Raw genomic sequence first — 22,753 nt, forward strand, 5'->3', positions numbered from 1 at the left:
TTACCTTCTACTAACGTCCCATGAGTGTACCTGGGCTCATATAGGATACTACAAAACAAGCTTTTTAAATTTTATTTATTTGTTAACCCGAGTGGGTCAGTACTAGCCACAAACATATACAGAAATATACGTCAGTGGATGACAAACAAATACAGTTATAGCACAACACAATACATAAAATGGGGAATAAAAGATAGAAAAGAAACAGTACCAAAGTTATGGTTTGGTTCACTGGGGCCTCACACCTAGGCCTCAGGGCGCTTGCTTATATCACTACAAAAAGTATTTGTTCTCACATGCTGTCTCAGAGTCAGCGCTGTCCTTGCTCCTTTTTGCTGAGTCTTTGTTGAGTGAAAAAGAATCTAGGTCTTCCTATCAGCTTATGGCCAGAGTCCGATCACACTTCCCTCACATGTTTCCGCCTCCTCCTTCCCTCCTTGAAGAATCCGGGGATAGAGGGGTGTTTTCCTGGCTGGGGTAATGTGTGTCTTTGGTTCAACTGAGGGTCATTAGCCTTCCCTCCCTCCATGGTCATCTGCCGTCTAGGAGCCATAAACTGGCTGCTAGAAAGGGCCATCTCCTATGGTATATACATAAAACCACTGAAGTGAATTGACCTCCAAGGTAAACAAAGCTTAAACCTGACATCCCTAGAGGTATGCCGAGGACTGATATGACCCAGTGAAACCATCTTTCAAAGAAAGGAACATGGCTGAGGGTCTGTTCATCACATGACTATTGTCCTTTCATCTTACTACTTGGCTTCTTTTTAGCTCTCCATTCAGACAAAGCTGTGATCTGTGACTACAGTTTGGCTACAGTGTTTATAGAGAGTCTCAGGTAGTCTAAGGCATGCCCCCTATCATATCATTAGTTCAGGTTCTGATGCTCTTTCTATTCCTTGCAGCTTTGCTCCATTGGATTGGTTGCAGTCTATATCTATCTATCTATCTATCTATCTATCTATCTATCATAGGTTCATTATAAAGATGTCCATTACAGCAAGGACAAAATAATGATATAATACAGAATATGAAGGACAATCTGAAGGATCACTTTAATATTCTCTTCTTACTAAGTGGATATAAGATGCCACATTAGTGTAGATACCCTAACAGTCAATATCTGAAAATGACTGCATTGCCTCCAGTGGCCTTTTAAGTGGTATATTAACAACCTCTTACCTATCCACAAGATAAGGACTGATTTGCTGTTTGGTGGGGTCTGACTACTAGCAGCACTCACTATTAGAAAGGGAGAATGGGGGAAATTTGTTCCTTGCTCTGAGTTGCAGTCGAACAATGCTACCCTACTCCAATCATTCCAGTGGAACCCCCAGAGATAGTCAAGTGTTGTCCTCCAGCTATCTCCAGTGGTCCCAGTGAAATGAGCGAAGAGTGTGTGCGCTTGTCCAACCACCTCTCCATTCAGAACGGGTAACTCAATTTCCCTATTCTTGGGATCATTGGAGGAACTCAGCAGTTGGACCCCCACTAATCTGCACTTATTCCTTATCCTGTATGTGAACAATGGGGCAGATTTATTTTGCCTTGTATGCCAGTTTTCGCCGCCACCTTTGATGATGTGTGGAGGGTGTTAATGGCCCTGCCAGATTTATCATATAAATAAATAATGCTGGAAATCTATGGCAGCCAAGAGTTGGTGTAGATTTCATTGGCAGAGGGGCACCTCATTGCTTTTTCAGATAGAACCAAATGTGAAATTATTATACTCTTAGATAATTTCAGGACATCACAGAAGAGAGCTAGAGCTCCTAGAGGAGGATGACACAGATCGCCTGACTCTGCAAGGAGGCCCAAAAGAGTTGAGGGAGGGTGAGTATAAATGTTTTTATTTTTTACTACTCCCCTGGGTATATATCTACTATATTCTGGGGTCTCAAGATACCCAAGAGTATAATAATTTACCACAAACCATCTTGTGGTCACCATTTTAGTTCATTCAAGATGAATCCCAAATTGTTCAGTTGCGATTTATCATGGTCCAGCTAGTTATAAGATTCATGTTGAAGACGAATCCATCTGTATATCATACTACAGAGTAATCTACACAGACTACACTACACTCACTATGCAGAGTAGAGTCACAGCTTCGCATTAATGCATAAAATAATAGATAGCTTATTATCTTACTTTTATCCGACGGAATGAGACCCAAAGAAGTATCCTGGAGATGCACGGAGAACCTTCCGGTAGGTAAGGAGAGAATGGCAATAAATGGATGTCCAGCACTCCGTAACTTCTTTATATAAAAGGTATAAGTTTATTTCGGAGACATGCTCCCTTTAAAAGCCGAGTATATACAAAGCATATGGTGGTGCAGATAGGATGGTAACGAAGAAACCGACGCGTTTCGAGGTTATTCACCTCTTAGTCATGGTAAACCATGACTAAGAGGTGAATAACCTCGAAACGCGTCGGTTTCTTCGTTACCATCCTATCTGCACCACCATATGCTTTGTATATACTCGGCTTTTAAAGGGAGCATGTCTCCGAAATAAACTTATACCTTTTATATAAAGAAGTTACGGAGTGCTGGACATCCATTTATTGCCATACACTACACTCACCTTGTGGTGGGTGGGCCATATACTGTGTGTGGGCTTTAATAAAACGGTCATATACTGTTTGGGGTGTAAAAGGGTATCATAAATTGTGTGGAGGCCAAAAAAGAGGGTGTTATACAATATAGGGTGAAATAAGGGGATTTTTTGATCTGTTAATCGGGTTGTGTTTCCTAATTAGGAAGCCCCAATCATGCAACCAAAGATAGCCGGTTGGGTATCTTTTTTTGGCGGGAGAAGTGCCTTTATATTTTGCCAGAGGTAGCAGAGAAGCAGCAGAGGATTGGTTCACCCCTGGCCAGACCACATGTTCTGTGATGGATTTTTTAAAACTAGCTATTTATCTCTATCTTGAGTAGAGATGAGCGAACACTAAAATGTTCGAGGTTCGAAATTCGATTCGAACAGCCGCTCACTGTTCGAGTGTTCGAATGGGTTTCGAACCCCATTATAGTCTATGGGGAACATAAACTCGTTAAGGGGGAAACCCAAATTCGTGTCTGGAGGGTCACCAAGTCCACTATGACACCCCAGGAAATGATACCAACACCCTGGAATGACACTGGGACAGCAGGGGAAGCATGTCTGGGGGCATAAAAGTCACTTTATTTCATGGAAATCCCTGTCAGTTTGCGATTTTCGCAAGCTAACTTTTCCCCATAGAAATGCATTGGCCAGTGCTGATTGGCCAGAGTACGGAACTCGACCAATCAGCGCTGGCTCTGCTGGAGGAGGCGGAGTCTAAGATCGCTCCACACCAGTCTCCATTCAGGTCCGACCTTAGACTCCGCCTCCTCCGGCAGAGCCAGCGCTGATTGGCCGAAGGCTGGCCAATGCATTCCTATGCGAATGCAGAGACTTAGCAGTGCTGAGTCAGTTTTGCTCAACTACACATCTGATGCACACTCGGCACTGCTACATCAGATGTAGCAATCTGATGTAGCAGAGCCGAGGGTGCACTAGAACCCCTGTGCAAACTCAGTTCACGCTAATAGAATGCATTGGCCAGCGCTGATTGGCCAATGCATTCTATTAGCCCGATGAAGTAGAGCTGAATGTGTGTGTTAAGCACACACATTCAGCACTGCTTCATCATGCCAATACAATGCATTAGCCAGTGCTGATTGGCCAGAGTACGGAATTCGGCCAATCAGCGCTGGCTCTGCTGGAGGAGGCGGAGTCTAAGGTCGGACCTGAATGGAGACTGGTGTGGAGCGATCTTAGACTCCGCCTCCTCCAGCAGAGCCAGCGCTGATTGGCCGAATTCCGTACTCTGGCCAATCAGCACTGGCCAATGCATTCTATTAGCCCGATGAAGTAGAGCTGAATGTGTGTGCTTAGCACACACATTCAGCTCTACTTCATCGGGCTAATAGAATGCATTGGCCAATCAGCGCTGGCCAATGCATTCTATTAGCTTGATGAAGCAGAGTGTGCACAAGGGTTCAAGCGCACCCTCGGCTCTGATGTAGCAGAGCTGAGGGTGCACAAGGGTTCAAGTGCACCCTCGGCTCTCCTACATCAGAGCCGAGGGTGCGCTTGAACCCTTGTGCAGCCTCAGCTCTGCTACATCAGAGCCGAGGGTGCGCTTGAACCCTTGTGCACACTCTGCTTCATCAAGCTAATAGAATGCATTGGCCAGTACTGATTGGCCAGAGTACGGAATTCGGCCAATCAGCGCTGGCCAATGCATCCCTATGGGAAAAAGTTTATCTCACAAAAATCACAATTACACACCCGATAGAGCCCCAAAAAGTTATTTTTAATAACATTCCCCCCTAAATAAAGGTTATCCCTAGCTATCCCTGCCTGTACAGCTATCCCTGTCTCATAGTCACAAAGTTCACATTCTCATATGACCCGGATTTGAAATCCACTATTCGTCTAAAATGGAGGTCACCTGATTTCGGCAGCCAATGACTTTTTCCAATTTTTTTCAATGCCCCCAGTGTCGTAGTTCCTGTCCCACCTCCCCTGCGCTGTTATTGGTGCAAAAAAGGCGCCAGGGAAGGTGGGAGGGGAATCGAATTTTGGCGCACTTTACCACGCGGTGTTCGATTCGATTCGAACATGGCGAACACCCTGATATCCGATCGAACATGTGTTCGATAGAACACTGTTCGCTCATCTCTAATCTTGAGATTTCAGGATCGTTTTTAAAATCCAATTTCCGATCATTTTCTATTCGAACCCGATCCCGATTCTGATCCCAATGCAAGTAAATGGGATTGTTTTAATAATTGAAGATCAGATTTTAAAAACAATCCTATTCACTACACAGCATGGAGTCTAAAAATTGAATGCTTTAATTATTAGACTCCATGCTGTGTAGTGATTTAATAAAAAAAATTCTTTGGCTACTTAGTCCCCCCCTGGTGTCCACTTACCTGCACAGAAGCGCTGCTGCTGGTCCGGTCCCCGCTGTTCTCGCCTCTGCCCCACCTCCCAGGTTAGTGTTACAGACCTAGGAAGAAGGCGGGGCTTGTGGCTTAGGAGAGTGTGGGTGGGTACAGGGTGGGGAGACGTGAGTGCTCCCCTCCCAGTACCCGCCCACACTCTCCTAAGCCACAAGCCCCGCCTTCTTCCTAGGTCTGTAACACTAACCTGGGAGGCAGGGGCAGCAAGGCGAGAAGAGGAGTGAGAACAGAGGGACCGGACCAGTGGCAGCTCTTCTGTGCAGGTAAGTGTTATGCCCGATTCACATATGCTGATGTGTTCCGTCCGTAAGAGTCCGCATGAGGACCCCTATGGACGGAACACAAGAGCAACTGCAAGCGCTGTGCAGTTCAAGCACACGAACCCCATTATAGTCTACCGGGCCCGTGCGCTTGAACTGCACAGTGCTTGCAGTTGCACTTGTGTTCCGTCCGTAGGGGTCCTCATGCAGACTCTTACGGACGGAACACATCAGCACATGTGAACCAAGCCTTAAGCTACTAGAGATGTTAGCTAGTCTCCCATTAGAATGAATGGACGCAGCCGGCGCAAAGGGGGTTAAGCAGCCGGATGTCGGCACAGGCTGTGTGTCGGCTGCATCCATTCATTCCTATGGGACCTATCCAACATTGTTAGCTTTTCCCACAATGCTTGGCCAGTAGCAAAGCATTGTGGGAAATAACTTCCGACCTCGATCCCGCCTAAAAAGATCGGGATTGGAATTCCGATCGCGATCGTGAAATTTACTCAATCGCCGATCGGAATCCGATCTTTTCCGATCCTGATCGCTCAACTCTACAAGCTATACTCTTTGAGTAGCCTACCTCTGTAGTAGACCAATTTTTCATGCAATTTTGGGTGACTGTTTCAAAGAAATTTCACTGAATATCTAAATACATTTGCACAAAGACTGAAGGACAGACCTTTATAGTTAAGGAAATAAACAATTTCGTTGCAGAATTTATTTAGCGAATACATCTACTATATCCACGTTTTCAAGAATATTTCTAATTATGTACAAAATTCTAAAATGTGGACTAACATGTTCACACTTGGGAAAAAAGGGGGGGAATGTGGATACACAGCCTCCCAGCAGTGATAATCGTGGAACTACATGCATTAGTGAAACCACACTTGTATGGAAAAAAGTTCTTTTTCAAAATTGTGTTCCTTACTGTGATATATCCAGTCTCTGTCCCGTCTGAAAATGTCCCGATGCTGACAAGTCTATCGCACGGACTCTCCGCTCCTCCGGTTAGAAGCCTTCACAAGCAATGAACGTAATAAAAAATTGAAGGTCCAGCGTGTCTTGAAATTGTATCTTTCACTTTATTAATGTTCCACGATGTGGAATATGGGATTTGTTTTTCTCCTTTTTCTTCTGCATTTGCATTTATTATGTCAAAACCTATGAGCCACGATATCATTATACCAGCGGATATACCTATAGCACATGTACTTCAATTTATTATTGTTACGAGAAAGTTATGTAAACATATCACTTTGTAATTTGTATTTGCTAGCATACACTGTTTTTATCCTTTGTGTGTTGTTTGTTGGATGTAATTATGTATATTTAGTACAGCTGCATTTGACATCAGCAGCTTACGTATTTAAACTCCACGGTCAGTCAACTAGATGACTATGACTAAGAAAGCTATGCTTTCGAAACGCGTCAGTCAGACCTAGTGCTAGTTTTTAATTTTTTGCTCTATACCATCCATGTCTGTGGGATGCTTTTTAATGTGGCCATGTGCCATTTAATAAAGTGAAAGATACAATTTCAAGACACGCTGGACCTTCAATTTTTTATTACGTTCATAAAATGTGGACTGCTCGGTATGGCGGCATCATGCAGGGGCTTATGCAGTATGTAAGTGCTACAAATGTTCTGCATAGACCGCAATTAATTTTAAGCCCGGGGAGTCGGTCATTATTAGAAAGCTAGCACCAGCGCTTCTTCTAGAGATAGTTAATGATTCTCAATGTTACCATGAGAACCTTTCCGGCTCTTGCTGGGCTCATAGTGACGGGGGACATACAGGTCCAGTCTCTTGGTTTGACTACCCACATAGAAGCGATGGATAGAATAGTCACAATCATAGCCTTAGCCTTAGACATCAGTGACATGTATTTATTTTCTTGTCATTATCATATTTTAGTTTCATTGTATCACGCTGTGTGTTTTGTTATCTACAGATGTAGCAGTTGATGTAGAAGGTCCAACTGTTTGCTTTATGTAACGCAACTCACTGACATAAAGGAGAGATACCAGAAGGAATTCATAAAGCCATTTAGTTGTATTAAAGAATAACTAAAAATTCTGACAACTTTTGTTTTTGTGGCAGCATTTTTGTCATTAATTCATTTTGTAATATATTTTATTAAGAAATTTTGGCTCCTTTCGGTAAAATCCTGTGATTTGCTACACTTTCCCTTGTTTCTGTTAGGAGTCGGGCTGGGACCTCCACAATGGCATCCCGAGGGTTGCTGGCCCTCTCCTCTCTCTGACCACGTCCCTCTCCTTTCGGATTCTTAAGGAGTCGGGTCGGAACCTCCGCGGTGGCATGTGGGGGTTGCCGGCCCCCTCCTGAACCGGATCACAGACTTCCGATGCAGGGGTCAGGCGGTCCACCGGAGTCTATGTATGTTTGGCTTCTGCTTCAGCTCATTGTTGGCTATACAGTTTACCCTAAAAGTTAGCTCTCTCTGCCTGTGTTTCGTGTGTCTCTGTCTTGATCTCCTGGTTTGGTTTTTGACTCTGCTTTTACCTCCTGATTTTATACTCTGCTCTCTCCTGTTGAAGACTTTGGCTTCCCGTCAGACTTCTGCTCCTTGAATCCAATTTTGTACCGCTCTGCTCTCCTGTTACTGACCCGGCCTGCTTGACCTCTCTCCTGGATAACCCCTCTGTACTGTGCTGACCTCACGTTGACGACCCGGATTGGATGACTACTGTTTTGGTGTACTGCTGCTATCTTCTGGTTACCTCCAACTGCTGCCTTTTGGTTCTTCAGACCTTCATCTCAACTCTTAAAACATTTTGGTGATTCTAGTTTCTGGGTCTACTGTATCTTGTGGTGCGCTGTGCATCTGGTGCTCCCTGATCCATAGCACCCTGCCCGATGTTAGCCTCCAAGTCCATCTCCACCATCAGGGGCTCTGGTGAACATCTCTGGAGGGTTGGGGTTGGTGTGGTGCAGGGTGCACAGGGCAGTATTGTGTATTGTGCCATTTTGATCAGTGTGTTTGGAACTGGCACTCACTATTTGCTCTGTTTCCTAACAGTTTCTGTATTAAGAGCTGAAATCTGCATACTACTTTCACAAAGTAGGGGGCATGGGCTCATGTATGATGCAGAGAAGCTGATGTTGTGGGGATCATTTGAAATAGTTATATCTCTAGCAAAATCACCTTTCATATGACTCCAAGATCACAGTTCTACCTGTATTATTTCCGGAGATACCAGTTGGGATTGGAAGTTGCATATACATATCACAATCCCAACTGTGTTTTGAACTGGTGATATCTCTGGAAACAATACAGGTAGAATCTGTGATCTTGGAGTCATATGAATGGTGGTTTTTCTAGAGATATAACTCTTTGAAATTTTACAGGTAGAACTGTGATTTTGGTGTCATATGAAAGATGACAAAACACCCGTTTAGGTTGTATTGTATCTGAGCTATGCCATTATATTAGAGCCTGTACACCCATACATCTTGTATTAATTTGCTTACTTGCATAGCGCTAGCATATTCTGCAGGGCTCACAATCTACATTCCTTATCAGTGTCGTTGAAATGTGGAAGGAAACCGGATTACCTGGAGTAAACCCATACAAATATGGGGAGAACATACAAACTCAAAAATCTGTATATTATTAAAGAAATATGTTTCCTTCTCTACTTATCAGAATCAGTTACTTTTTACATAGAAGGCTATGGAGAGAGGAAGGGGAAGCAAAGGCCAGTGGAAATGACATCCAAATAAGTTTTAACACTGCTATACTTCAAGATAAGAATATATGACTGCACAGAATGAAGCAAGAAATCAATGAACTAGTCCTCCTCCCCCTCCCCTCCACATAGATTTCTTAGTACAAAGAGAGATTCTATACAAATAAACAGATAAAAAGAAACATATTTCTTTAATAATATATATTACAAAGTTTCTTATATTCATCTGTACTACTTATTTATGTAAAGTTGTTTTATAATTGGAGGTACACTTTAAATCCCTGTTTCTCTAGACTTAGGAGTCCAGTGGGCGGTGCTAATTACTGATTTATAGATTATAGTTTATACTGAATCTTTTCTTAAACTCACTATTAGGGTTGAGCCGATCTTAAGATTTCAAGATCGATTTTAAAATCCGATTTCCGATCATTTTCCAGCCGATCTCGATCCTGATCTCGATCGTGAAATTTGCTCGATCGCCGATCGGAATCCAATCCGATCCTTTCCGAACCCGATCCTCAACCCTAGTCAATGCTTCTCTATGGGAAAAGTCACTTTTAGGGTTGAGCTGATCTTGAGATAACCTCCGATCTCGATCCCACTGGAAAAGATCAGGTCGGAATTCCAATCGCGATCGTGAAATTTACTCGATCGCCGATCGAAATCCGATCTTTTCCAATCCCGATCGCTCAACCCTAATAGCGAGTGGTACTTGATGGAGTACGAGTATTTCGAATACCGTAGTATTTGATCGAATACTACTCGATTTCTACTAATAACTGATAACGTATGATGATATCACTATGCTGTTTTGACAAACTCAACACTGCTACATTGTATACCAAGGTAAATCAACTAGAAAAATCCCTCACATCCTAGTATAAGCTTTCTCATCCTCGTGTCTTTTCTTGCATTTAATGGGAAGTTATTTCCAGAGACCTGAGTGTTTCTGAACAAAAGGGAATAAAAAAAATTACAGTATTTGATGAAAATAGTAAAACCGTGGGTGAGAAATTATTGGAAAAAGCCATGCATTGTGTTAGAATGACAGGTTCACAACCTTATTAGTTCACTCACTTGACTGCCTTTCTGAAGCACCTTCAGGCATTCAATTTGTAGACCTGGAGGGGGCAAAAAAAAAAAGAGAATAGTAATTTCAGATTCAGTATAAATATGGACAGAAGAGCGTGAAACTAACCTCAAATCTATTTTACTTGACTGTGTCTCATAAGTGGTTTCTTGCCTAAAAGAATCGCTTCCCAGGGGGATATGTATTTATCGTCTGTGATCTCCAAAGACATCTGGTTTAGCTTGTAACGCGAGCGAAATCTTTTTAGTGCAGCCTGATCTATTACTTATAACGTGAGAATATATTTTATAGTTATTACTTAAATGTTGCGAGTAAATTTACAGTTATTTTACAATCCGCGCAATCGGCAGAAGTGTGTAAATAAGTATGATCGCATTGTGACACCATAGAATTATGCCTGGACATTTACACAGCGTGTACCGAAGTTCATTTTATTTGTTCCATTCCATCAGCTGTAAAAGAAAACCAGATTCGGTTTTCCCCAGCAATGATCATTTCAGTATTTTATTAGAGATCTCTGGCGGAAAATGATACCTTGGAGAATGCAATTTTAGTTGAGCCAATTATGTTGCTTGGTAAATGACCAAGGAGTCAACTTTATCTGAACCTCTATTTCCCGGAAAGAAATGTACTCAATAGATCTAAAGAAATGATGGTGGTTGTACGAGAGTTGGGTGTATCAGCATGTCGAAAGTAGACAATTACCCAACAGTAGTTGGGGGAATGGTGGATGAACAATAGTTCAGATGGGTGAAAAATATTTCAATAGACTATGTAACCACATATATATTTTCCTTATGCTTAGCAGTTATCATCGTGATTCTTACAGTACTCTCAAATCCAGCACCAGCTCAGGTAAGGTTTAGATGTGGAAGAAGAACCATAAGGTCATGAGAAATCAGCATTCTCCGCACTACAAGACCCATAGCCCATATATGGCTTGCCCTCAATGCTCATGCATAGTCATTGAATCTATTACCGTATATACTCGAGTATAAGCCGAATTTTTAAGCCCGGTTTTTGTGCTGAAAAAGCCCCCCTCAGCTTATACTCGAGTCAGCAAAAAAAAAAATTATTTTTTTTATTTAGGATGGAGTGTGTGTGTGTGTGTGTGTGTGTGGGGGGGGGGGTCTATGACCAGCCACAATATTAATGTATAGAATCTCCCATAAAATAGTGCAAAAAAATAAAAAAGATTTAAAAAAAATAAAAAATAAAAAAGTTGTAAATCCCTCCTTTCCCTAGAATACATATAAAAGTAGAAAATTACTGCAAAACACATACACATTAGGTATCCCTGTGTCTGACAGTGCCCGGTCTACTGAATATAGGGGATCTGCAGTGCTCCTGTTCTGTTGGGAAGGGGTTAATAGGAGCACTGCAGATCCCCTATATACAGCCAGGTTGAATTCCAAGTGGGGGAAGAAAAAACAGTCCTCAAGCTCGGGGAAGGGACAGACAGACAACCAAAACACCCCCTCCCCTTTCCCAGCACCTACTGCACCCAAAAACTACGACTATTATAATTTTTTAAAATTTCCAGTAGCTGCTGCATTTCCCCCCTCGGCTTATACTCGAGTCAATAAGTTTTCCCAGTTTTTTTGTGGTAAAATTAGGGGCCTCGGCTTATATTCGGGTCGGCTTATACTCGAGTATATACGGTAACTTCCAAATCTCAAATATTTTATAGCATACATTGGACTGGGATTCTTTAGGCACACCAGATGAAAGTATTCTGAGGCCATAGACCATATATGGCTTTCCCTCAATGGTCATGCAAAATCGATGAACCTATTGATTTCAAAATCTCTTATATTTTATAGCAAGCGTTGGACTGGGATTCTTTGGGCCCACCAGATGAATGTATTCTGGGGCCCACCCATATGTAGATCATATTATGTGTGTTGCATATGCCAAGACATATCATCCATAAAGTCTAATAGGGTATTTGTAACCCCATCAGACATATACCTTAGTGGAAATTGATTGGCTCCAAAAGCAAGTCCAAATAGTGTTGCCAACTATTGGATTTTTGAGGTCCATTTTTTTACTCCTAGGCCAGTGACAGTGACAAGAGGACATCCTCTACGTCTGGAGGAGAAAGTTTCACCAGCAACATATAAGGGGATTCTTCACAGTAAGAACAGTGAGGCTATGGAACTCTTTGCCTCAGGAAATGGTGATGGTGGATTCATTGAACAAAGTTCACAGAGGGCCTGGATGCCTTTCTCTAAGAGAACAATATTACAGGTTATGGGTTCTAGATTGTAAGGACACGTTGATCCAGGGTTTTATACTGACTGTCAGAATGGAGTCAGGAAGGAATATTTTCCCCTGAAATGGGGCAATTGGCACTATCCTCATGGTTTGCCGTTCTCTGGATCAACACTGTAGGGTTATATGTTGGACTTGATGGACTGATGTCTTCATCCAACCTCATCTTCTATGTAACTATGAAAGAACGTGGCCCACCAGAGAATTCTCTGGTGGTCTGGTCCAACCTTGGTTACAGCAATGATCCTAAATCTGCTAAAGCCCTAGAATAAATTATCAATATGTGCTGTTGTAATGTTTCATATGTCCATAAGTGTTTCAGTGAATTTTTTCACTTGTCCACATCTGCCCTTGTAATGCCAGTCCAGTAATTGCTTTAGGTTTCTTTATTCATATCATTGATTCTGCATTTCTTGATGATTAGAATTGGATTTGCAAGTCAATAAAACCCCAAGCAAATTATTTTTATGTCAATGGCCAAGTCATAACAATGCGTGTGTTGCTGTACGATTTATCAATGAATTAGTATTCTGCACATAAAAATGAAATTATTGATATTTTTATCTTATGACATTTGGGAAAATTAAAAAGAGTTTGACATGACATGGATCAGTGATTTTAAAACAAGATAATAATAATTCTCTTGACCTGTTTTGACCACCAATTTATGACTCCTGCGTTTTTCTACAGCCTGACTCTGATCCTAACTACAGCAAAGACTCCTTCATAAGAGGTTGATGGTCATGGTCAGACAGAAGCAATAAAGCTCCTCTAGTTCAGAAAAAAACCTAGTATTTGAACTTCTATAATGTAAATATGTAACAAACTATACATTTATAAAGAGGACCTTTACCACCTCCACCTCTCTACATCAATTCATAGTTGCTGCTGTAGCTTCATTGTTCCTGCACAGTTGGAATTATCCCTCTAGCCCCCACCAATCAATGCTGTTAGTTTTGCTGCCTGATAAGTTCTGTACGTTAGGAGGGCGGTCTCAGGCAGGAGCAGACGGGGTGTTATTCTGAGCTCTGACACTGACTGCCTCTGATTGGAGCTCTGAATCATGTCCCCTGCCTGACACTGCCCTTCTGACATTACAGCAAGGTTGGTGAGGAAAGTAAGGTTTGGGAAATACTATACTGTACGTATCATATAAACAAACCCTTATAAGGAAAAAAGGTAGTCGCCCTCAGGATGTTTTGGTTTAAGGACTATGAGAGAGGAGGCGGTGCCCTGATAAGGATGAGCTGTTAATCCCCCACCTCAGGGAGTGAGAGGAGTGGGGCACCCTGGCAGGGAGGAGTGGCTGGACACTAGCCTTAAAGGGGTTATCCCATAACAAGGATCCTATCTATACTGCTTGTTAATGTGGATTTAAGACTTTTCCTAAATACACTGCTTCAGCAAAACTGCTTTGTTTGTCCACTATATTACTTTATTCACTTCATTGTTGACACTACGTTTCTATGGACCTTGGGATTATCTGCTCAAATGTCAAGTGACATAGCTGCCTGCTCTCAGGGGGGAGAAGGGAGGGGCTAAGTGCACGGGAGCAAGCCTGTGTCTGTGTCCTATGACCTAGCTTCCTGCTCTCAGATAAAGGAGGGGGAAAAAGAGTGCTGTTTTCTTATATAAAACAGTCTAAATCCTAGTGAGCTAAAGGACCTGGTCCCTCTGCTCACTAGGATTTAGCTTTCTTATATAGAGCAGGCTAAAAGCTAGTGGGCAGAAGGACCTGGTCCCTTAGCCCACTATGATTTAGCCGACTCTATATAGAACAAGCTAAATCCAAGTGTTATAAGACCTTTTTATGACATCACAGGCCCTTCAGACGTCCCATAGGATCACGCTATATGGTGGGCGGAGCTACACACTAATTTTGGGGCGGAGCTAAACTGGAGGTAGTCGGACAGTATGGCTTTGCATATGAAACCCTGCCCAACAATTGACGTCGAAAAACAGGAAAAAAGAAGTCTATGCAGCAGCGAAGACTGGTGAGCAAGGGACATGGGAATACCCCTTTAACAGAGAGTGAGATCTTAAAACTGCCATCACATCTGTGGAGCCAGCTAACAGAGATGGGTGTATCTATCTCTAGCTGAAAACTTCTCGAGCTTCTGGGACAAGGGCTTTTAAGTATTATTCTGTTTTTATCCCATTTATTTTTTTAAAAAAAACTGTTTGCATTTTGTGTCTTTTGCTATCGATTCTTGTGTCTATAGCACTGAACCTTTTAGGTATTAAAGTGTTAAATTTAAGGTTACTTTGTGTTGCTCTATGATCCCATTCCCTTTTTGAGGTGTCTTTGTGTTTGACCGTTGGAGAGACGCCTGTATGTGAGCGATGTTTCCACTGAGTAAAATCAGTTGTGGCTGCGGCATGTATTTGGGTGGACTGTGTAGGGGTGTGATTTAGGTTCAATTCACAACATGAGAGAATGGAGAGTGCAAGATTGGGTTAGTGGAGCGAGTTGAGCCCTGACAGCCACACCTGTGTCACATGCTAGGACGGCCCATATGTGTCAGTCTGCATGCCCTATTGGGATACACTATATATATATATATATATATATATATATATATATATATATATATATATCATCACAAGCTATTTATGATGGGAATCAGAAGGTCACCATTAATGAAAAACCTTCAAGCTGGGTCACATTTACCTTCTAACAGGCTTACATAGTGCAATTTCTGTCTATGCATGGTTTTGCAATCTACAGTATGCAGTGTATTTGTCACTAAAGGATTGATTTACTTCCTTTGTGTTTTCACTATGTCACTATGGTTTTACTGAATTTTTCATGAACGGAACACAATATAATTGGAAATACATTCTATTCTTGAAGGAGAAAGGAGAGACCGCATTGCTCAGGCACATTGGGCACATTCATTATGTCAGTACTTGACATTACAATACCATAGAGTATTTTATTGCAAGCAAGTACTTACCTTTATTGAAGGCTATACTATTAACAAAAGGTATAATGATACAATAAAATAAGTAGGATACGGTGTAATCGCTAGAAGCTCATTGTTAGTTAAGAACACTCTGGCTCTCTTATATAAAATTAGTGAGTACAGATAACCAAATCTCCAGAAATTTTCACCCGTTTCAGCAGTCAGATTTTATTCGGTCTCAAAAAATATGTTGTGAATCAAAATTGCCTCAGTTGCCCAGAAAAGTAGTTTATTTGATTTTTTTTGGACACCACATGTCTAAAAAAAAAGTCCAACTAGTAATGACTGAGAGTAACCAATCTAAATTCTTACAGCTGTCATTGGTTGGTATAGATCATGTGAGCTAGGAGATTACTGACGACCACATGATCTAAATCAGTCCCAGGGGTGAACCTAGGGTTTGTGCCGCCTGAGGCGGACGTCAGAAAGCCGCCCCCCAGAGGAGGGGGCAGAGCAGAGGGGGTGGGACCGAGCGGAGGGGGCAGGGCCGCGCGGAGCAAGCGTCGTTAGCAGGCAGAGAGCAGGCAGGGAGAGGACCTGCTCTCTGCTAAGCGTGAGGGGCGGCCTCTGAAGCAGCGCTGCGTCCACAGGGCCGCCCCAATCCACTGCTCGCTTCCCGTGCTGGGCTGCCGAGACGGTGACGCTAAGCCAGTCCAGGACAGCTTGTCCTGGACTGGTTTAGGTCAGCAAAAATGCCGCCCTCCCGAGGCCCTGGTATAAGCGCCGCCTGAAGCGGTCGCTTCAGGTCGCCTCATGGGAGGTGCGGCGCTGACTAGTCCATAACAGTTGTAATGTGGTGGCTCAGATTGAATACGCTCAATGAAAGCAGGTCAGTAAGTAAGTGTTAGTCATTCATGCTGAATTAATCCCAAAAGTATTACATTTGTGGGAATCCAAAAATTTGGGGAAATTCGGAACAAATTTGATTTGTGCTTAATCGATTTGTTGAAGGAGTTAAAATTTAGGTGTTGTTTATTGTCAGTTCTTTATTCCATTTCTCCTAAGTAGTTGCAGTTTGGTTTCCCTTGGACAGCCATACAGTGGTTATATAATACATTTCTACAGTGTATGATGGTGGTGGCCATCATGAGTTGGAGGGGCACGGGGACTGCAAAGGGAGGATTTTACCCATGTAACGTAACTGCCCCTTTGTGTATGCCCCTGACTATGGCCTTGTGTTCATGTCTAACAAAACTGCACCCTTGGTAATATCACTCCACTAAGAAACAGTCTCTGCTTTTCGTCTCTATAGCTTGTAGATTGGTCTACCATCGACTCAGTATATTTAAGGATCACATGATAATCCTCACAGTCCAATCTAATGTCAAACAATGGATGTATTCAGGGGCAACACGGTGGCTCAGTGGTTAGCTCTGCAGCCTTGCAGCACTGAAGTCTTGGGTTTAAATCCTGCCAGGAACAACATCTGCATGGAGTTTGTATGTTCTCCCTGTGTTTGCATGGGTTTCTTCCCATTCTACAAAGACATATTGATAGGAAAAAAACTTTCACATTGTGAGCCCTATATGGTGCTCACAATCTACATAAAAAAAACCATTGGATGTATTTTACAGTGATCAGAAAATATTAACATTCATTTGCACATGAGGTCAAATACAGAACTTACGGTTTCTCAAAAAAAATCCCTTTATTGTGTCAAAACCAATATTATAGTACAAGAAGTCAGGGTTTGCACATATTCCACCGCAGACTTGATGCTTTGACAGTTTATTGCAAGTGTTTGTGCTACATCTGTTTTCCTGAAATGATAGTAATGGAGCATCTGTCTGTTTCATGATTTGATCATTATTTGATCAGAGAGAATATTAAACTTGTATAAAATATTCAAAGTCAATGAATGTCAGGAGAAGACGACTCCGCCGCGTCCTTGCTGATCTGTGCACCGTGTGTGTCATGATTGCTTCACCTTAATATCCTCTGATGTTCCTAAGAAGTGGAAAACATCACAAAATATAGTCAGAAATCATAAAATAAATAATACAGAGAAAACAGTGCAGTCATAAGATGGACGCACCAATTCATGGCAAAGGTTTTTCTTGATTTTTTTGTTCTACGTTGTAGATTCATATTGAACACATGGAAGTAAGTAGCTTACAAGAAGTGTTATACAAACTAGAATATGTTTTAGAGCTTCGATTCTACAAGGTAGCCCCCTTTTGCTTTCAAGATAGCCTTGCACTCTTTTGGCAATGTACGATGTATATCATGTAGAGCTCTGCCAATGTATCATGTATATCATGTAGAGCTCTGGCAATGTATCATGTATATCATGTAGAGCTCTGCCAATGTATCATGTATATCATGTAGAACACTGGCAATGTATCATGTATATCATGTAGAACACTGGCAATGTACGATGTATATCATGTAGACCTCTGCCAATGTATCATGTATATCATGTAAAGCTCTGGCAATGTATCATGTATATCATGTAGAACACTGGCAATGTATCATGTATATCATGTAGAGCTCTGCCAATGTATCATGTATATCATGTAGAACACTGGCAATGTACCATGTATATCATGTAGACCTCTGCCAATGTATCATGTATATCATGTAAAGCTCTGGCAATGTATCATGTATATCATGTAGAACACTGGCAATGTATCATGTATATCATGTAGAGCTCTGCCAATGTATCATGTATATCATGTAGAGCTCTGCCAATGTATCATGTATATCATGTAGACCTCTGGCAATGTATCATGTATATCAAGTAGAACACTGGCAATGTATCATGTATATCATGTAGACCTCTGGCAATGTATCATGTATATCATGTAGAGCTCTGGCAATGTACCATGTATATCATGTAGACCTCTGGCAATGTATCATGTATATCAAGTAGAACACTGGCAATGTATCATGTATATCATGTAGACCTCTGGCAATGTATCATGTATATCATGTAGAGCTCTGGCAATGTACCATGTATATCATGTAGAGCTCTGCCAATGTATCATGTATATCATGTAAAGCTCTGGCAATGTATCATGTATATCATGTAGACCTCTGGCAATGTACCATGTATATCATGTAGACCTCTGGCAATGTATCATGTATATCATGTAGAACACTGGCAATGTATCATGTATATCATGTAGAGCTCTGCCAATGTATCATGTATATCATGTAGAGCTCTGGCAATGTATCATGTATATCATGTAGAACACTGGCAATGTACGATGTATATCATGTAGAGCTCTGCCAATGTATCATGTATATCATGTAGAACACTGGCAATGTATCATGTATATCATGTAGAACACTGGCAATGTATCATGTATATCATGTAGAGCTCTGCCAATGTATCATGTATATCATGTAGAACACTGGCAATGTATCATGTATATCATGTAGAACACTGGCAATGTATCATGTATATCATGTAGAGCTCTGCCAATGTATCATGTATATCATGTAGAACACTGGCAATGTACCATGTATATCATGTAGACCTCTGCCAATGTATCATGTATATCATGTAAAGCTCTGGCAATGTATCATGTATATCATGTAGAACACTGGCAATGTATCATGTATATCATGTAGAACACTGGCAATGTATCATGTATATCATGTAGAGCTCTGCCAATGTATCATGTATATCATGTAGAACACTGGCAATGTACCATGTATATCATGTAGACCTCTGCCAATGTATCATGTATATCATGTAAAGCTCTGGCAATGTACGATGTATATCATGTAGAACACTGGCAATGTATCATGTATATCATGTAGAACACTGGCAATGTATCATGTATATCATGTAGAGCTCTGCCAATGTATCATGTATATCATGTAGAACACTGGCAATGTACCATGTATATCATGTAGACCTCTGCCAATGTATCATGTATATCATGTAAAGCTCTGGCAATGTATCATGTATATCATATAGAACACTGGCAATTAGAGATGAGCGAACACTAAAATGTTCGAGGTTCGAAATTCGATTCGAACAGCCGCTCACTGTTCGAGTGTTCGAATGGGTTTCGAACCCCATTATAGTCTATGGGGAACATAAACTCGTTAAGGGGGAAACCCAAATTCGTGTCTGGAGGGTCACCAAGTCCACTATGACACCCCAGGAAATGATACCAACACCCTGGAATGACACTGGGACAGCAGGGGAAGCATGTCTGGGGGCATAAAAGTCACTTTATTTCATGGAAATCTCTGTCAGTTTGCGATTTTCGCAAGCTAACTTTTCCCCATAGAAATGCATTGGCCAGTGCTGATTGGCCAGAGTACGGAACTCGACCAATCAGCGCTGGCTCTGCTGGAGGAGGCGGAGTCTAAGATAGCTCCACACCAGTCTCCATTCAGGTCCGACCTTAGACTCCGCCTCCTCCGGCAGAGCCAGCGCTGATTGGCCGAAGGCTGGCCAATGCATTCCTATGCGAATGCAGACTTAGCAGTGCTGAGTCAGTTTTGCTCAACTACACATCTGATGCACACTCGGCACTGCTACATCAGATGTAGCAATCTGATGTAGCAGAGCCGAGGGTGCACTAGAACCCCTGTGCAAACTCAGTTCACGCTAATAGAATGCATTGGCCAGCGCTGATTGGCCAATGCATTCTATTAGCCCGATGAAGTAGAGCTGAATGTGTGTGCTAAGCACACACATTCAGCACTGCTTCATCAAGCCAATACAATGCATTAGCCAGTGCTGATTGGCCAGAGTACGGAATTCGGCCAATCAGCGCTGGCTCTGCTGGAGGAGGCGGAGTCTAAGATCGCTCCACACCAGTCTCCATTCAGGTCCGACCTTAGACTCCGCCTCCTCCGGCAGAGCCAGCGCTGATTGGCCGAAGGCTGGCCAATGCATTCCTATGCGAATGCAGACTTAGCAGTGCTGAGTCAGTTTTGCTCAACTACACATCTGATGCACACTCGGCACTGCTACATCAGATGTAGCAATCTGATGTAGCAGAGCCGAGGGTGCACTAGAACCCCTGTGCAAACTCAGTTCACGCTAATAGAATGCATTGGCCAGCGCTGATTGGCCAATGCATTCTATTAGCCCGATGAAGTAGAGCTGAATGTGTGTGCTAAGCACACACATTCAGCACTGCTTCATCAAGCCAATACAATGCATTAGCCAGTGCTGATTGGCCAGAGTACGGAATTCGGCCAATCAGCGCTGGCCAATGCATTCTATTAGCCCGATGAAGTAGAGCTGAATGTGTGTGCTAAGCACACACATTCAGCACTGCTTCATCAAGCCAATACAATGCATTAGCCAGTGCTGATTGGCCAGAGTACGGAATTCGGCCAATCAGCGCTGGCTCTGCTGGAGGAGGCGGAGTCTAAGGTCGGACCTGAATGGAGACTGGTGTGGAGCGATCTTAGACTCCGCCTCCTCCAGCAGAGCCAGCGCTGATTGGCCGAATTCCGTACTCTGGCCAATCAGCACTGGCTAATGCATTGTATTGGCGTGATGAAGCAGTGCTGAATGTGTGTGCTTAGCACACACATTCAGCTCTACTTCATCGGGCTAATAGAATGCATTGGCCAATCAGCGCTGGCCAATGCATTCTATTAGCGTGAACTGAGTTTGCACAGGGGTTCTAGTGCACCCTCGGCTCTGCTACATCAGATTGCTACATCTGATGTAGCAGTGCCGAGTGTGCATCAGATGTGTAGTTGAGCAAAACTGACTCAGCACTGCTAAGTCTCTGCATTCGCATAGGAATGCATTGGCCAGCCTTCGGCCAATCAGCGCTGGCTCTGCCGGAGGAGGCGGAGTCTAAGGTCGGACCTGAATGGAGACTGGTGTGGAGCGATCTTAGACTCCGCCTCCTCCAGCAGAGCCAGCGCTGATTGGTCGAGTTCCGTACTCTGGCCAATCAGCGCTGGCCAATGCATTCTATTAGCCCGATGAAGTAGAGCTGAATGTGTGTGCTTAGCACACACATTCAGCTCTACTTCATCAGGCTAATAGAATACATTGGCCAATCAGCGCTGGCCAATGCATTCTATTAGCTTGATGAAGCAGAGTGTGCACAAGGGTTCAAGCGCACCCTCGGCTCTGATGTAGCAGAGCTGAGGGTGCACAAGGGTTCAAGTGCACCCTCGGCTCTCCTACATCAGAGCCGAGGGTGCGCTTGAACCCTTGTGCACACTCTGCTTCATCAAGCTAATAGAATGCATTGGCCAGCACTGATTGGCCAGAGTACGGAATTCGGCCAATCAGCGCTGGCCAATGCATCCCTATGGGAAAAAGTTTATCTCACAAAAATCACAATTACACACCCGATAGAGCCCCAAAAAGTTATTTTTAATAACATTCCCCCCTAAATAAAGGTTATCCCTAGCTATCCCTGCCTGTACAGCTATCCCTGTCTCATAGTCACAAAGTTCACATTCTCATATGACCCGGATTTGAAATCCACTATTCGTCTAAAATGGAGGTCACCTGATTTCGGCAGCCAATGACTTTTTCCAATTTTTTTCAATGCCCCCAGTGTCGTAGTTCCTGTCCCACCTCCCCTGCGCTGTTATTGGTGCAAAAAAGGCGCCAGGGAAGGTGGGAGGGGAATCGAATTTTGGCGCACTTTACCACGTGGTGTTCGATTCGATTCGAACATGGCGAACACCCTGATATCCGATCGAACATGTGTTCGATAGAACACTGTTCGCTCATCTCTACTGGCAATGTATCATGTATATCATGTAGACCTCTGGCAATGTATCATGTATATCAAGTAGAACACTGGCAATGTATCATGTATATCATGTAGACCTCTGGCAATGTATCATGTATATCATGTAGAGCTCTGGCAATGTACCATGTATATCATGTAGAGCTCTGCCAATGTATCATGTATATCATGTAGACCTCTGGCAATGTATCATGTATATCAAGTAGAACACTGGCAATGTATCATGTATATCATGTAGACCTCTGGCAATGTATCATGTATATCATGTAGAGCTCTGGCAATGTACCATGTATATCATGTAGAGCTCTGCCAATGTATCATGTATATCATGTAAAGCTCTGGCAATGTATCATGTATATCATGTAGACCTCTGGCAATGTACCATGTATATCATGTAGACCTCTGGCAATGTATCATGTATATCATGTAGAACACTGGCAATGTATCATGTATATCATGTAGAGCTCTGGCAATGTATAAACGTATATCAAGTAGAGCTCTGCCAATGTATCATGTATATCATGTAGAACACTGGCAATGTACCATGTATATCATGTAGAACACTGGCAATGTATCATGTATATCATGTAGAGCTCTGGCAATGTATAAACGTATATCAAGTAGAGCTCTGACAATGTACCATGTATATCATGTAGACCTCTGCCAATGTATCATGTATATCATGTAGAACACTGGCAATGTACCATGTATATCATGTAGAGCTCTGCCAATGTATCATGTATATCA

Source organism: Leptodactylus fuscus, chromosome 3 (genome assembly GCF_031893055.1).
Source record: "Leptodactylus fuscus isolate aLepFus1 chromosome 3, aLepFus1.hap2, whole genome shotgun sequence".
In the NCBI taxonomy this organism is placed as follows: domain Eukaryota; kingdom Metazoa; phylum Chordata; class Amphibia; order Anura; family Leptodactylidae; genus Leptodactylus; species Leptodactylus fuscus.